Here is a 17,880-nt window from a genome sequence, read left to right on the forward strand (position 1 = left end):
TGATCAACATTGGCAAATAAAATTTGAGGAGGCAGCTCTCCAGCAACAAAAGCGGTATAGCAGTTCACCAATCTAGATGCAAGGGCCATATTTCTTCAGCTTATTTTGGAGCAGATACTAGAGCAGGAGCTTTTGAAGAAGAAGCAACTTGTGGATAAGGCATTGATGGTGGAGCAACATAAGATGATGGTTGTGGAGCAGCAAACACTTGACTTTATGGTGAGGTAAATGATGAAAAAGCATTATTCGTAGAGATCCTGAAATTTTGAAATGAATATGAGTTCAGATGATTGATTTCCCTCTGTTTGTTATCAAGATCACAAGCTTTAATTATAGCCATGGTTTCAGTAAGACTAAGTTGGTTAAGATCTTTTGTTTTCTTGATAACAACAACATTAATATCCCATACCTTTGGGAGAGAGTTCATCATCTTTTTGTTGATTTCAGATCTTGGCACTAAGATTCTGGTAGAACTCAACTTAGTGCTCAGTGTGATGAATCATTGAAGTTGAACTTCCAGGGTTTCTCCAAGAATGTGGTTGAACATATTGAAATTCTATCTAAGCATATCCTGACGACTCTGCTTCATGTCTTCATTTCCTTCATACACTTCAATTAAAGCTTCCCAAAGAGCTTTAGCGGAATCATATTCACGAAATCCTTGTGCGGTTTCAGGAGATAGGGTCATGGTAAGTGTAGCAAGAGCTTTCTCTTGTTCTTCGATCTTGTCAAAATCCCGATCCGTGTAATTCTCAAATTTTTTTTGTCGATAATAGTTCCATTCTCAAGTGTAGTGGTGATTCGAACTGGTCCTTTCAAAATGATACGCCAGATTTTGAAATCTTTCATCTTGATGTACTTTTCCATTCGATATTTCCATTCTGGGTAACCTTCAGCTGACAATAAGTGAGGAATTCGAGTAGTGGTTCCCATTATAGAGTCCAATTCCTAATGAACTGTTACCTTTTGTAAATCTATTTTTGTGTTGTTTTTTTTTTTTTAAATTTCTTGATTAAATGAAAATAAGCTTGAAAAGAGAGTTTTGTACGAAAATGAAAAGTTTCACGGTCAAGATGAGTTCACATCCATAATCAGTTCACGGCCATACGCACCTTCACGGTCTAATCAATTCATGGCTCAATAAGTGATTCACGGTCAAGCAATGGATCACGGTTAAAAAGTAGTTCACGGTCAAATTGAGATGAGTGGTTCACGACTAAAATCAAGTTCACAGCCATAAACACTTCAAGAGTTGAGACCGTAAACACCCACTTTTTGAAGATAACTGATGAGTTTGAGCAGATTTCTATCCCTATATCCTTGAAATCATGATCAAATGCAGGAACAAGTTTGAACAATGATGAAAACGAAGAATCTTTCAAACGAAAACACAACTTGAATATGTTTTGACGCAGGTATGGCTCTGAATTGTAAGTCCCACAAACGTGAACCAATTAGTCGCTGGCAGTGACTACACTGGCCTCATGTCTTTCCCATGGGTCTTCCTCACATCCCTTGCATGGGTCTTCAGCTCGATGTCTCTCCTCTTAGTATTGGTCTACAGCTCAGCCAATGTCCTATATGTGAAGTCCGCCATGAACTACATGATATCCCTCCTGAAAATACCCAAATACAGAGCTACACGAGCATGCTTCGGGGATACCTGCTCAGGGTAGAACAAAGCCCTCTCATGAAACATCATGGTGATCTTAGTCACCGCCTTTGTCTTCTGCTTTCTTGAGAGACAAGAACTCCCTGCTCAACTGAGGGTACAAAATCATCCCTGAATATCACAGTAATCACTACCAATTCATGGCAGCATGCTATGCAAGCATGTAGTCAGTCATCACAAACTTCCACAAGTCCTTCGCTCCCAAGCGAATCAGGTTCAATGCAAATCAAACCCTTAAATTTTCTAGACAAGACCAGGTATAGAAATACCCTTCAACGTAAGTGATCCATCTCATAGAAAAAATAGAATCTTGGGTCCCTTCAAACTCAAGTGGCTTCGTGTTGGTAAACCCTCGATACCACAACGAATCACCCCCCCCCCTACGGTCTCGCAACAGCAAGAGCTATGTTTGTTGCGGCAGCAACAACCTCAATCCTGCAGATCTCATCATCACTGGCACTCAACCTCTCGGGGTCGTTGGAGCTTGAACCTCGTGTAAAAACCATACTGAAATGCATAAGAAAATTATCAGCGACATGCTAAAACACATATACCACCACTCACACCTCTACAAGCTCTTTAGTCCCGTGACGTTATTCCTCGAGCCACGTACGAGTCTGGTGCTTTTTGTAGTATGGGGACAATACTACCTTCCATACTAGTCCATATTTGTCTTAGGACGTACCCACGAGACACATATTACTCTACCTCCTCATATCATCTGTGGACTCACCCTATTGGTCCCTAAGAACCACAACCATATGTCTAGACACTAGCGCTAGACTATTCCCTAAACTGCTCTTCCTCACAAGATCTCCGTTGCCCTCACTATTTGCTTCGTGTATGCCAATTGTACATAGTACGAGACTCAATAAACATTCAAATAAATGATCCTACCTTAAATCTACAACCAAACAAGGAACACGAAGAAAGGCTAAATCACAATTTGCCAAGTGATGTCCATTTATTCAACATCTTTAGGGTGTATCTGATCAACATTGGAAAATAAAATTTGAGGAGACAGCTCTCCAGCAACAAAAGCGCTATAGCAGTTCACCAATCCAGATGCAAGGGCCATATTTCTTCAGCTTCTTTTGGAGCAGATACTAGAGCAGGAGCTTTTGAAGAAGAAGCAACTTGTGGATAAGGCATTGATGCTGGAGAAACATAAGATGATGGTTGTGGAGCAGCAAACACTTGACTTTATGGTGAGGTAAATGATGAAAAAGCATTATTTGTAGAGATCCTGAAATTTTCAGTTGAATATGAGTTCACATGATTGATTTCCCTATGTTTGTTATCAAGATCACAAGCTTTAATTATAGCCATGGTTTCAGTAAGACTAAGTTGGTTAAGATCTTTTGTTTTCTTGATAACAACAACATTAATATCCCATACCTTTGGGAGAGAGTTCACCATCATTTTGTTGATTTCAAATCTTGGCACTAAGATTCTGGTAGAACTCAACTCAGTGGTCAGTGTAATGAATCGTTGAAGTTGAACTTCCAGGGTTTCTCCAAGAATGTGGTTGAACATATTGAACTTCTGTCTAAGCATATCCTGACGACTCTGCTTCATGTCTTCATTTCCTTCATACACTTCAATTAAAGCTTCCTAAAGAGCTTTAGCGGAATCTTATTCACGAAATCCTTGTGCGGTTTCAGGAGATAGGGCCATGGTAAGTGTAGCAAGAGCTTTCTCTTATTCTTCGATCTTGTCAAAATCCCGATCCGTGTAATTCTCAAATTTTTTTTGTCGATAATAGTTCCATTCTCAAGTGTAGTGGTGATTCGAACTGGTCCTTTCAAAATGATACGCCAGATTTTGAAATCTTTCATCTTGATGTACTTTTCCATTCGATATTTCCATTCTGGGTAACCTTCAGCTGACAATAAGTGAGGAATTCGAGTAGTGGTTCCCATTATAGAGTCCAATTCCTAATGAACTGTTACCTTTTGTAAATCTATTTTTGTGTTGTTGTTTTTTTTTTTAATTTCTTGATTAAATGAAAATAAGCTTGAGAAGAGAGTTTTGTACGAAAATGAAAAGTTTCACGGTCAAGATGAGTTCACATCCATAATCAGTTCACGGCCATACGCACCTTCACGGTCTAATCAATTCATGGCTCAATGAGTGATTCACGGTCAAGCAATGGATCACGGTTAAAAAGTAGTTCATGGTCAAATTGAGATGAGTGGTTCACGACTAAAATCAAGTTCACAGCCATAAACACTTCAACAGTTGAGACCGTAAACACCCACTTTTTGAAGGTAACTGATGAGTTTGAGCAGATTTCTATCCCTATATCCTTGAAATCATGATCAAATGCAGGAACAAGTTTGAACAATGATGAAAACGAAGAATCTTTCAAACAAAAACACAACTTGAATATGTTTTGACGCCGGTATGGCTCTGAATTGTAAGTCCCACAAACGTGAACCAATTAGTGATCAAACACAATCAAGATGAAAAATAGTAAGAATAAGGTGGAGTAGAAGAAAAGAAGTTCCAATAATGCACACATTCTATTAGGGTTGTAAATGTATGATACACATGGAAACACATACATACGATTATTGTTCATCTGGCACATTTGACACTATATATAGGGCAACCAACCGTAAATTTGTTCACGGTTGTACACACATTCACGGTTGTGAACCCTACTCGGACATAAACACAACCACAAACACACATAACATGACTAAAACTCTATCAGACCTATATAGATAGATGCCTTGCCCAAACCAACAAAATGTGACCTAACAATCATGGTCCCTCATGTCCTTTGCTGTACTTCCTGCAAGTGCTGCCCTTTTGGCCTCCTAGTCTCTAATCAATGACTTGGCCCGTTTAGTCGCTGGCAGTGACTACACTGGCCTCATGTCTTTCCCATGGGTCTTCCTCACATCCCTTGCATGGGTCTTCAGCTCGATGTCTCTCCTCTTAGTATTGGTCTACACCTCAGCCAATGTCCTATATGTGAAGTCCGCCATGAACTACATGATATCCCTCCTGAAAATACCCAAATACAGAGCTACACGAGCATGCTTCGGGGATACCTGCTCAGGGTAGAACAAAGCCCTCTCATGAAACATCATGGTGATCTTAGTCACCGCATTTGTCTTCTGCTTTCTTGAGAGACAAGAACTCCCTGCTCAAGTGAGGGTACAAAATCATCCCTGAATATCACAGTAATCACTACCAATTCATCGCAGCATGCTATGCAAGCATGTAGTCAGTCATCACAAACTTCCACAAGTCCTTCGCTCCCAAGCGAATCAGGTTCAATGCAAATCAAACCCTTAAATTTTCTAGACAAGACCAGGTATAGAAATACCCTTCAACGTAAGTGATCCATCTCATAGCAGCCATAGAATCTTGGGTCCCATCAAACTCAAGTGGCTTCGTGTTGGTAAACCCTCGATACCACAACGAATCACGCCCCCCCCCTACGGTCTCGCAATAGCAAGAGCTATGTTTGTTGCGGCAACAACAACCTCAATCCTGCAGATCTCATCATCACTGGCACTCAACCTCTCGGGGTCGTTGGAGCTTGAACCTCGTGTAAAAACCATACTGAAATGCATAAGAAAATTATCAGTGACATGCTAAAACACATATACCACCACTCACACCTCTACAAGCTCTTTAGTCCCATGAGGTTATTCCTCGAGCCACGTACGAGTCTGGTGCTTTTTGTAGTATGGGGACAATACTACCTTCCACACTAGTCCTACCTCAAATCTACAACCAAACAAGGAACACGAAGAAAGGCTAAATCAGCCATTATAAGGCTATAAAATCCTAACTATGTACAACTATGTAGCATACACCAAACAAATAATAAAGACAGATTCGATCTCGTAAGGGATGAACTCCTATGCTAAGGCATCATACATCAGGGAACATTTTCACACTAACTCTACAAGATTCCTTAACATACCTTTAGCTTGCATGCAATCCTATCAGCTCATAATATAAACATGTTTGCTCTGCACTACCCAAATTGTAAATTGAGGTCTTTTGGGAAACTGCCACTCAAGCGATGGTTGATTGTACACACGACTTCTCTAGTTTTTTCCTCTTATAAAATTCTTAATTTCTTGTTAAGTTCTTAAAAATGTTAAAACCCTTAGTTTTAGTTTGGAATCACCCAGAAGTTCATCCAAATCCCTCAAACCATGGCTTTGATACCAAATTGTAACGCCTCAAATTTTAGACCAAAAATTTCATTTTTAAATTACCAAAAACCATAGTTTCACAACCAAGTTATCAAATACAAGATCATCCCAAAGCAATGATTATAATATTTATTTGAGTACATAAAAACAGATCCCGATAGTAAACTCCCTAGCACGTGTGTACAATCATACGTTTGCCTTCCCGTAATCCTACGAAGTACCTCCCACATATAAATCAACAATTGTAAGCACAAAGCTTAGTGAGTTCACCAAGATATGACATATATCACAACATAAATAATAAACTACAGGTTATCCACAACCCTAGGGGTATCAGTAGTCCCAGTGAGCTAACAACATGCTCGAAGGGTTATTAGCACCCTTGGTTGGCTATCAGCAGCCTCGATCACACTTATCTATCTTAACATAACATAACATAGCAGCAAGACCCTGTTGGTCATCATAATATAGCTACCCTACCATACATGTAAGAGTAGGTGAGAAGACTCAATGGATATTGTTGACACAATAAAACCTAGCATCAGAACTGCCATATGTAAACTCTGCCTAGGCAACAAAACAATTAACCTTAATTAATAATTAAGGCCCAAAACCACTCACGAGTCCAAATCCCATGAGCAACCATACTAAGAGAAAAATTACCATTTTTCCTTGGTCCAAAAACCCTAAACTTTGACTAAAGGTCAAAATTAACAAATGTTAACACCCGACGAGTACGTTAGGCGTACCACACTTTCCGCTGGGCATACAACGGGATCAACATGCATCGGGGGGAAATCAGACTATGTTATGCGTAGTTAGGAGTACACACGGTGTACTCGATAAATCTCGAAATCCACTATTTCAAGTCTTAATCCATTAAGACAACCATCCCTACTACAGATCTAACTAATTTAAAGCCTCTGAATCCATAAAGTCGTGGGCTTTAAGCCATTACATGGCTAAGGGAGGCTCAAAGCATCATTTCGTTCATTCTAATATACTTTTCTCATATATGAGTCAAAAAGGAAGATCAAGCAAGCATTTTTTATCAATATAAATGTCTTAGTATGCCAGAAATGATAGCTTAAACCCTATGAAGAGCCCCAAACTCAAAAAGGTCCAAAATTAAGGAGTTTTAGTTTATGTATCTTAAATAAAAGAGACCTAGAAGAACACTAGCCATCGTATAAGCTTTGTACATAAAAATGATGCACAAAGGTGGAAAGTTTTTGGGTCTTCAAGCTTGCTACCACCTTCTTCTTTTTCTCAAACCTGCTTTTTCAACGACAACAGTCAGCAACACTAAGAACTTGCAATAACACACACACATACATAAGCCACACACACAAGATTAGAGTTTATAGGAGGGTTGGAGGCTAATAAAGGTGGCTAGAAATGAAGCCATAATCTTCTTTTATATAAGGATGAATTCAAATATCAGGGTTTGACACCTAAGCTAGTACGCGCAGTTTACCATGAGTATGTCCATCTTACCATGGGTACGCTCGACATACTAGCTACCCTTCGTGTTCATGCATGATGCATTAGTATGTTACACGTACTCATGCGTATTCCCCACATACAAATCTTTTGTTAATTTTTCTCTATTAGGGACCAACTTCAACACTTTGAAAAAAGATTCATGGAATGATAAACGTACCTTATTTCGGGATGTTACATTTTTGAATATACATACTATCCGACTAAAATGGATAATCTTAAGAAGTCTAATTAGAAACTTAACGAAGCATCGCGTAACAAAAATTTTCACATCCGTAAGAAAGTCAAAGGGTATTGATTTCTAGAAGTCCAATTGATTTACGGGTACATGTCAAAGCTAGTGGTAGCATAATTGTTTTGCTGGTATTGCATGATGACAATATTTTTCATAGAAAACATTGTCTCTAAGGAAATGTTTCATGATGGTAAACCTGGGGGAGAGGGCCCTCATATTTTGTTTTCGAATAAAAAGGATCAAATTTTATACTTTAATGGAACTTAGTCAAAACATATATAAATAACATGTTGAAATCATTCCATATTGGAGATTTGATATATAGAAATACTATACGAAGAAATTAAACATATATTAAATTCTTGTACATGTAATAATGAGTCACATCTCATATGCTCTAGATATAGGATCGATCACATATGTTATCATATTCTCTTATTTTAATTAGTCAAATGCCTTAAGCATTGTGGGAATATGACTAAAATTGTTAAACAACTATCAATAACATTCTAAGGTTTTATCGAACATTGATTAGTTGCAGATAGCTCGAATTATAATATTATTCTAGATAGAGTAACAGACCACAGTGACACGTTTTAGATATTGAGATGATTCTGGACAGAATAATTGATGATTATATGGTAGTATAGAAATGTTTCCGTAATGGAACATGGTTGTAAAGTCTACATGTGAGTTGGAAACTTTAATGAAAGAGAAGTGTCCAAGGAGTGTACCTTAAATTTTAAACTTTATAACCATGAAATTGTTTTATTGAAAGAGAATTGTTTTAAACTTTAATGAAAGAGAAGTGTCCAAGGAGAGTACCTTAAATTTCAGAATTTCAAATTATGAAATGAGTAACATTGGAGGGATATCCAATCGATATGTTCAAAAAGTAAGAACCATAAATATGCATACTATGCATTTTTATAGCATAGCATGACTGATGTTATTTAATTCAATTGATTAGTTTATTACACGAAACAGTGTACAATGAACAAATTCATCATTGTTATGGTGATTAAATAATAGGGATTTACTTATATTCAATAGTTATGATACCCTAATTAATTAATTTATTATTGTGTTTCATTTTTCATGTTTTCTTCCCTTAGTAATTTAGATATTATTCAAAAATTAAACAATTGGTCATACGTTTGGGAGTAGGTAATGATTTAAGACTATCATGGAGTGTTAATAGAATAATTCAAGGTAAAGGTGTATTACATGAAGATTTCTATTATTCTCATGAGTGCTAAAAAGGTTTTAAGTATTGGATAAACCCATGTGATAACTACATTGATAAAATAACAAGTAATTCTAAGACAATAACATCTATTATTCTTCAAACGAAAATGCATAAGTTGTAACTTGAAATCCAGTTGTACATTGGTATTACATAAACGCATCAGTAACTTGATGTTATAAACGTAGTGTTATGTGCGATTTGATGAGTAAATGTTATAATTAAATAGTCAGAGTTATTCTATTCCTTTTGCCTTAACAGGAAAAGCGATATCTTTGTCTCCCTCGGTGATTTTAGGTGATCTATATAAATCAGGCCTGTTCTAGACTATATTGATGTGTTCAATTTTGTAGTCTGAATTTGATCATAAAATCGGAGATTGGGAAACAAACAAATGAACATGAGGTTGATCATTTAATCCATGACCTTGTTCATTCGTTATTTAACAAAGGAATAGCTGATCACTTATCTTAGGGCCAAATTTGATTTGAATCAGATGTCGGTAATGGTTTTTGAATGCACACTTTGTTGTTTGTTTCAAGGTTGTATTTGTAATTGTAGTTATAGACTTTTCCAGATGGGAGACTGTTGAATTAAGATGTATAAACTCATAGCTAAATTGAGATATTCTTGCAATTAAAAGCAAAGTCCTTTTTGGGTTTCCCTCATAACTAGTAATTAATTAGAATCACATTTGTAGAGAGAATATAATTTATGAGTTTATTATGTGATTAGTAAATTAATTTGAAATTTTAATAAATGATTTGTTAATATATTATATGATTAATATATTAACTAGAAATATATAACTGAATTGTTAATATATTAGGTGATTAGTGAATTGATGTGAGATCAATGATTAAATAATTGATTTTTTTAATTTATATAATTAATAAATTAATATGAAATCAATAAGAATTAATTTAGAATTAATCATATTTAATTGGAATTAATTTATTGATTAACTAGAATTAATTAAAGGTCTAATAATTGTATTGTACTTTTTCTTTTTTGAGCAAAGAAGGAAAATACTAGAATCCATAGGGAGGTGGACGATTTTGGGAATGATTCTAGGTTTTCTGGAATATTCCTAAAGCTGATAACGATTACCATATTTGAATAGGTAACATAGTATTACAGAATCCTACCTTACTATCAAGAGCATCAAGAAAGCATGAAGAATATGATATAAGAACAATGCCATGCACAGAGGAGAGTTTATATTCATGCACATACCGGTGAACATAAAACTATCAACTTCAAAAGAAAGACAATACCTATTGATGTGCGTAAACTTACTTAGTTTTAATCCTACTTTTAGTTGTAAAATAAACACACAAAGGCAGTGTATCTATCAATTGTGGAATATTTTAGGCAAGTAGGGTATCGAACACAGGGAACAGCAAATTAAAAATAAAAACTAATTCTATCTAAATTAATTAATAAGTAGATGGTTTTCTCTAGTTTTACAAGACTAGAAACTTACTAACTATTACTTAATCTAAAAACTAGAAAAACAAAGAATTAACTAGATTCAATAATGCGAAGGAACTTCTGTTTAGTTCAACTCAATTGATCCTATGGTTGATTTCAAGATAATACTGCAATGGATTAATTCTTTTGTTGGTTACCGATTCACGTGATTAGGTTCGTGTTCACTACACTAATCCTTAGCAAATAAACTAACTTAAACAGTGATCAGTTGTCTAATTCAATTTAGTTCACTAGATTAATTATTCGGATTACCTTAGACTCACAATAGTTGATCAATTTGGTTTTAATTAACTTCTTGTTGATGGTCATCACACAAGCTTGCACATAAATTTACTTAATCTTCTTATTAATCCTAGTTTCATGTTCATTAATCCTAGACATATAGCAAAGTAGTCACAAGATATATGAGGTTGATAATCAAACGATGTTCATGCTATTTAATTATCTTCCTATTAACAGAAAATTAACTATCATTCACACACAAGGTTCTTTAGCAAGCTAAAATAACAAATAAATCACCAACATTGAATTAATCCTACCAATAATCAACCATAGTCTCAATTTTGTATCCCCAAACAGAAGTTTAAGAGTTTTAGCTCATGATTGAAGTAAATAACAGCACAAAAACGAATTCTAATTGTCTAACCATAGTGGAAAACAAAAGATTAAGTATAATGATGAAATTTGCCTCAAATCTCCTTCGGGATTGAATTGTAGCTTCTATCTTTGTCTTCTAGGGTTTCTCTAGCCTCTGAATCGCTGCTAATTACTCCAGAATTATCCCTGAAGTTTTTTTCCTCGATCTGAGAAGTTATCTATATATTTGCGTATCAACTCGTCGAGTCAGGTGGCGACTCGTCGAGTCCGTCTCACAATATCCGTATGCGATAAGCATCTGGGTTCCCGAGTCATTATCCTCACTTGGACTCGCTGAGTAGTCGATTCTACTCGCCGAGTAGGTGCTCTTTTTGGTGTTTTTCTTCGTTATCCAATTCCCGAGCTCCTAACCGCTTCTCCTGCTTCCTTTTGCTTCCGAGCTTCATTTTTGGACTGAAAATACAATTTAAATACTTTTAAGTACCTTTTGTCCATGAAATGCAATAATTTGGCTAATAAATGAATAAAAATCTATACTTAATACAAACTAAATATGCACATATCAAAATACGCCACACTTGACTTTTGCTTTCCCCCAAGCAAAACTGAATTTTAAGACATTAGAATTATGTATGTCAACTCCAATCTAACCCAACCATTATGCCAAGACCGCTCACCCCGAACTATGCTCATTTTATGCAACCCTCCGAATCCATCCTTAGAAAACCTCTTACCCTCAAGGTATTTTTAATTGAGCAACCCAAGCATACATAATCTAGAATTACAACTTTTCCATACCACTATGGAGCTCTTTGAATCCTTCAATTCCTTGATAATTTGTTCTTTGATCTCTTTGAATTCACCACCTTGTATTGATTGATTTTTGGTATCTTCAACTTTTTGGATTTCTTGGAATTTTGATCTTTAGATCTTCACTTTATTTGCTCCAAAATTCTTACAACTTTTCTAGTAATTCTCTCTTTTTTTTTACATGTATTCCTCACTCTTTTCACTCAAATCCCTACATGCTTAAGCAGGGGCGCTCAATCTCAACCTTTATTGGCTAACGATAAAAATTTTCCTGGATACATTTCAGGTTTAGGCTGCTAAACGTATTGCATCCCTCAGGCTGAGCAAGGTCGTGTTTTTGTCTCATGATTTCACTGGAATAAGGAAGCCACAAATGCATTAGAACGTGTATAGGCTCAACTAAACATTTGGGTTTTCATGCAATCATCAAATACAATTCTAACATGGAATCCTAATTTTGTTTACTAAAATTTCCTAAATTAAATCCCTAGGTCATATTTTTGGTATGCAACAATTTTTTTTTTAAACTAGCCTAAATTAAGATTCTAAATTTTCTAATATGTGACTAACCCCTACCCCACACTTGTTTTATGCAATGCCCTCATTGCATATTATGCAAAATAAAAATGCAAATATACAGAGAATTGGAACAAACTCCCCTGGGGTAGCAGTCGATAGGTTGACACTCTTCTTTCAAGCTCCTACTTCAATTGACTTTAGCCATGAAAACAACGCATCCATGACTTGGGCATCAAAATCTCATGTGGCAGCTCCAAATATGTAGGTAAAACAGTGCAAAGTCTTCAAGAATTGATATGGAAGAATAAGTGATCAACGCAGCATCAAATCAGCAGTCCTTTGGTATAAAAATGATTGACTCGTTGAGTCATATAGAGGACTCATCGAGTACCAGCGCGGCTATCTCAAAATGTGTGGAAATACAAGGCGACTCGTCGAGTCAGTTAAGTGCACTCGACGAGTAAGCCACTGGATGAAAAAAATGGTATTTTGCAACTGTGTTAGCCTCTAAGACCTTTTCGAACTCCTCCTCACTTTTAGACTCAATTGCTCATATCCCTAGGGACCGGACTCAACACTTTGACTTTAACGCTTTCCTTCCTTAACTCTCTTTCACTCGTTATAACACCCGTTCGTATCACTTTAAACCCTTCCTAAGCAAGCATTCCTAATCCAATCCTGAAAAATGACTAACGCAAACAATCATTAAACAAAATAAAGTCTTAACAATTCATACACACCAAATAAAAAATAAAAACAGAAAATGAAAATTGTTTGATTAAAACACAAATAAATCAATCTTCGTCCTCATCATCATCCGCGGTTGCTCCACTTCCTCCTGCACCACTTCTTCTCGCACTAATCACCTCATCCCATGACGGAATAAATGGATAATTGCCACCATCAATATGTGGGATGTTTAAGTGGTCGAATAATCGGATGTGGGATTGATTGCTGAAGTTGATCCCACGCGCCATTTGATCCTGTAGCCGCCGCATCTCCACATTGTACCAATCCATTGGTACATCTTCATTTTCAGCCGGAATCACCGGCGGCTCGTCCTCCACATCCTGTTCCCGTCTTGATCTAACCCTCCTTCCCGGTGCTTCGAGACCAACAACGGGGTCATCATGCGGGATAGCATAATGACCACCACCATAGTCTTCAATTATTCTTGTTCGCCGGAAAAGAATTGGATTGAATGGAGGTGTAGGAATCATCGTCATAAAATTCCATGCACCACGGTTCATCAACCCAAATGAGGTGGCTAACCGGGTGACAAACATACCACCATTAATACGGGAAGTTTTGCGATCCTTGATCGCACCCTCCGTGAGATACGAAGCCAAACACCATGGAATGTTGCAGAAGATATCGGGTGTAATAATGTTCCACAGATAGAAGACATCAAGGTTAGAAACCTTGTCATCATCCTTTCTTTGATTAATGGGGGAAGAAATGAGACGATGTATAAGGCGGTGGGTAGGTGATCTAATTTTCCCTTCTTGTGCCGACTTTGGAATATAAACCTTGTTTCCAATTGTATTCCACCAACCCGTGCTAGTTACTCCGTCAGGAAACACCATATGAGTTTGCTCCAAGAAGGCCCGAAAGATAGGTGTTGAAACCAAGGGCTGGTCATATATCCCCAATCGACAAGCAAGATCGATCACCGAACATTGATGAAGTTCACCCCCAAGGAAAAAACAAAAACTTGCTGGGTGATAAAAATCCGTTCCCCCCCCCCCCCCCCCCCCCCCGTGAAAGACACCGTGGAGAAAAACTCTAAACATAATTCCAAGTACACCGACTCTTGAATCCGAAAGACCCGGCTCCACCCGTCACAAATCATTGTCTCGCCTCCATGGGTAAACTCCTTCAAAAGATAAGGAGCTAACTCCTCTTCATACCGCACACTTTGTAACCACTCCCAATCTATCTTGTTAGGCACGTACACTTCTTTTTTCCGTATGTCAGCCAGCTTCTTCTTCCACTTCCGTATTGTTCAAGCGGACTCGATTCGTGGAAGGTTTAACCAAGGAAAATCCTCTTGGTTTGCACTTGAACTCTGCCTCCTGCTAAACATACTTCTGCAAAACAAAGATACAAAAACCCAGAAACATAGATCATAATTAAAAAAAATAGTCATGCACAGGTTTCCACGACTCGACTCGTCGAGTCCATGTATGACTCGGCGAGTCGCATGAACTGTACGAGTCAGTCGGCGAGTATACTGAAATTCGGCCATGAAACCTGCAGATCACTTCAAGGGTTTTGTCTAGACAAATGTATATAAGGTATTTAGCACAAATAAGCAGGTAAAACAACATCTTCCATGAAAAATCAAAACCCTAGAATTTACTATTCTTCCAAAATCGGGTTTTTTCTTGCAATGTCCATCATAGTCAGCCTTATAATCATATTCTTAACAGAAAACAAGAAGAAATTCATTACCTTTTGAGATGATACTTGAAAGATTTGAAGAATAATTGAAGGAAAAAGATGAATGCTTGGGAGAGAGTTGAGAGAGAGGCGCACGATGAGTGTGTGTGAAAAGAAACTGATGCATTAGGGTTAAACCAGAAATAAATGTTATTATTTTATTATTTTTTTTTCTGTGAATAATACCGACTCGTCGAGTCGGGGCCAGACTTGGCGAGTCAGGTCGCGATGCATGATATTTTCTGAAATCTGTACTGACTCGTCGAGTTGTGGTTAGACTCGGCGAGTCTATTGCAAAAATCCAAATTTTCTAACACTTTTTGTAATTTCTTTAGAAAAGAACACTTTTTTCACCCCACACTTAGTCCATACGCACTCTCAAGCAAACATATCTGATGAATTGGAAGATTAAAATTCTAAAAACGAAAGAAAAATGCAATTAAAAGAAAAGGTAAAAGAAAGCAAACTCTAAATAATGGGTTGCCTCCCGTCAAGCGCTTCTTTTTAAGGAGTCGTTAGCTGGACTCCTTCCCGTCTACGTCTCGTCATCTTCTAGCATCGGGAATTCACACCTTATCTTTTGTGGTTTGTACTTTGTCTTGTAAGCGTGAATCTTCTTTTTATAAGCCCTTTTTAATTCCTCTCTTTTCTTTTTCACAGCATCATCCTCAGCTGCTTGGGCTTCCCTTTTCCTCTTTTTCTTTGTTACTCCATTCTTTTTCGCCTTCTTTTGCACCTCCTTCTCTTTAAATTTAATTATTTCATATTTCGTGACGGTTCGTGCTTTAGGTTTAGTAGTGAATGGTTGATCAGCTTCCACCCTCCTTTTCTTTGTCTCTTCATCCTTGCCTGTGCTCAACCCTTCTTCAAACAAAATCGTATCAAGATATGCTACATTGGCGTATTGAACTTTCATTCCCATTCCTCCTTCTGCTGTTTTTTCTTCTAAAGAATCATGTATATTATCGAAATCCAAGGTATGTGAAGAACTAGTAACAAACAGATCTAAGTCGGCCAAGTCTTTGCCCAAGTCGACTGGACTCGTCGAGTCCATTAAAGTGACTCGGCGAGTCTGAGCGGGTTCCATCAATTCTTGGGTGTTTTCTGAGTGGGCTCCTTCCAGTAGCCTTTCTAACTCCTCCAAGTCCTTGTTAACATCTCCATCTTCTTCAGAGTGTATCGAAAACTTCCTTGGATCTTCTTTTAGCAAACGTGCAAGCTCTTTTTCTAATATCTCATCATCTAATTGGATCATTGAGACTTCTTCATTCTTTTCCTCTTCTTGCTTGACTTCTGGAATAGCTTTAAACATTACAGACTCATCACCCACTCTTAATGTCAATGTAGACTCACATATATCAATTAAAGCACACGTGGTGTTCAAGAAGGATCTCCCCAAAATAATTGGAATTTCGGGGTCTTCTTCCATATCAACTACCATGAAGTCTACTGGAAAAATAAACTTGTCAATTTTTATAAATAGATCCTCACAAACGCCTTGTGTATGAATTATCGTCTTATCCGCCAAATGGATCTTCATATTCACCGGCCTTGGTTCTGGTAAATTCAACTTCTTAAAGAATGAAAAAGGCATCATATTGATGCTTGCCCCCGAATCAGCTAATGCTCGGGTGAAAACTTCATTACCAAATTGGCATGGAATCACAATATTTCCTGGATCACCCTTCTTTTCAGGTAGCTCATTCATCAATACTTCTGCGACTTCAGCCAAATCTTTCCTAGCAGCAAAAAGGCCTTTAAGCAAGTTGAAGTATTTAGGTGTTTGGAGTATTGTTTCTACAAATGGCACATTAACTTGTAGAGGGTTAACATGTTTCATGAAGGTTCTGTATGCTTCTACTTTTTTTGCAGGCATGGCTTTGATTGGGTATGGCAGCGGAGGATTATAAGGTTTCAAAGAACTGACAGGTTTATCATTTGCGCATGGACTCGTCGAGTCCAATGGAGTGACTCTGCGAGTCGAGTCGGGTTTTGTTGGGTCCGATTCTTCTACCTTTTTTGCCTTCTTTTTGGAGATTCTTAGTGCTTCTGTAAATGTTCCTTCACTGCTAGAGGTTATTACACTTACATTCTCCATTCTTGGATTGGGTTCGGTGTTGCTCGGAAGTTGGCCCGGTCTTCTTTCATTCACTTGATGTGCAAGCTATCCCAGCTGTTTCTCAATGTTGAGAATGGATGCTTGCTGATTCCTCAACATATTTCTGGTCTCTTGCATTGCTACATCGTGATCATTGTGTCTTTTCTCGGACGCGGTTATGAATCTTGTGAGCATATCTTCTAAATTGGCCTTCTTTTCCATCACCGGCTCTTCCTTTTGATAGAATCCCCTCTCTTTCTGCTTGTATTTCTCCTCCTTAGCCTTTTTATATTCTCCATATGGGAGCCATTCCTTCTTCGGTTTCCTCCAATCTTCGTCGTATCTATCGCCACTAGAGTAAACACTTGAGCCTTTTTATTTCCGTTTTCGTCTCGATCACAATCCTTGGTGAGGTGGGACCCGCCACAATTTTCACATCCTACCCTAATAGCATGGATTGTTTGATCCATTTTTGTCATTCTTCGATCTAGGCTATCGAGCTTAGCTATTACCGCCGCCATGCTATCATTCACCGAGTTCACTACTCCCCGACTTACTTCATTCCTCGGATTGTGGTATTCTCTAGAATGCTTAGAGAATTCTTCAATTAACTCCTTGATTTCCGGAGGCGGCTTTCTAGTGAGCGGGCCTTGTGAATCGAGCAGTTGCCTTGTGGTGACATTAACTCCATCATAAAAATGGAGACCTCTTGTTGGCTATTAAGGTCATGGTGTGGGCAATTTCTAAGTAGGCTCTTGTACCTTTCCCAAGCTTCATAAAGAGATTCTCCGGGTTGTTGCTCGAAGTTGGCAATGGCTTTCTTTAGCTTGGCTATCTTGGAAGGTGGGCAGAAATGGTCTATGAACTCTTCTTTCATCTTGGCCCATGTGGTGACCGATCCGGGAGGAAGTGACTTTAACCAATCTTTTGCAGCTCCTTTAAATGTGACAGGAAGCATGTGAAGAAGTTGGATCTCGCGAGTCACATTTGGTACATTGAAGTAATCAGCCACATCATTTACTTCATCCAAGTGCTTATAGGCGTCTTCGTGATCTTTCCCGTAAAAAGGAATCTCCTTGA

General features: G+C 37.7%; 1 non-coding gene across 1 annotated transcript; it reads left to right on the plus strand.

The window, feature by feature from the left end:
* Positions 1-17,522: 17,522 nt before the first annotated feature.
* On the plus strand, positions 17,523-17,629 carry LOC145038007 (small nucleolar RNA R71). Its single transcript, XR_013679111.1, has one exon. It is a non-coding gene; the product is annotated as a small nucleolar RNA R71 (small nucleolar RNA).
* The last annotated feature ends 251 nt before the right edge of the window (positions 17,630-17,880 follow it).

The sequence above is a fragment of the Lactuca saligna genome, chromosome 3, assembly GCF_052625555.1.
Source record: "Lactuca saligna cultivar CGN05327 chromosome 3, ASM5262555v1, whole genome shotgun sequence".
Lineage (NCBI taxonomy): Eukaryota > Viridiplantae > Streptophyta > Magnoliopsida > Asterales > Asteraceae > Lactuca > Lactuca saligna.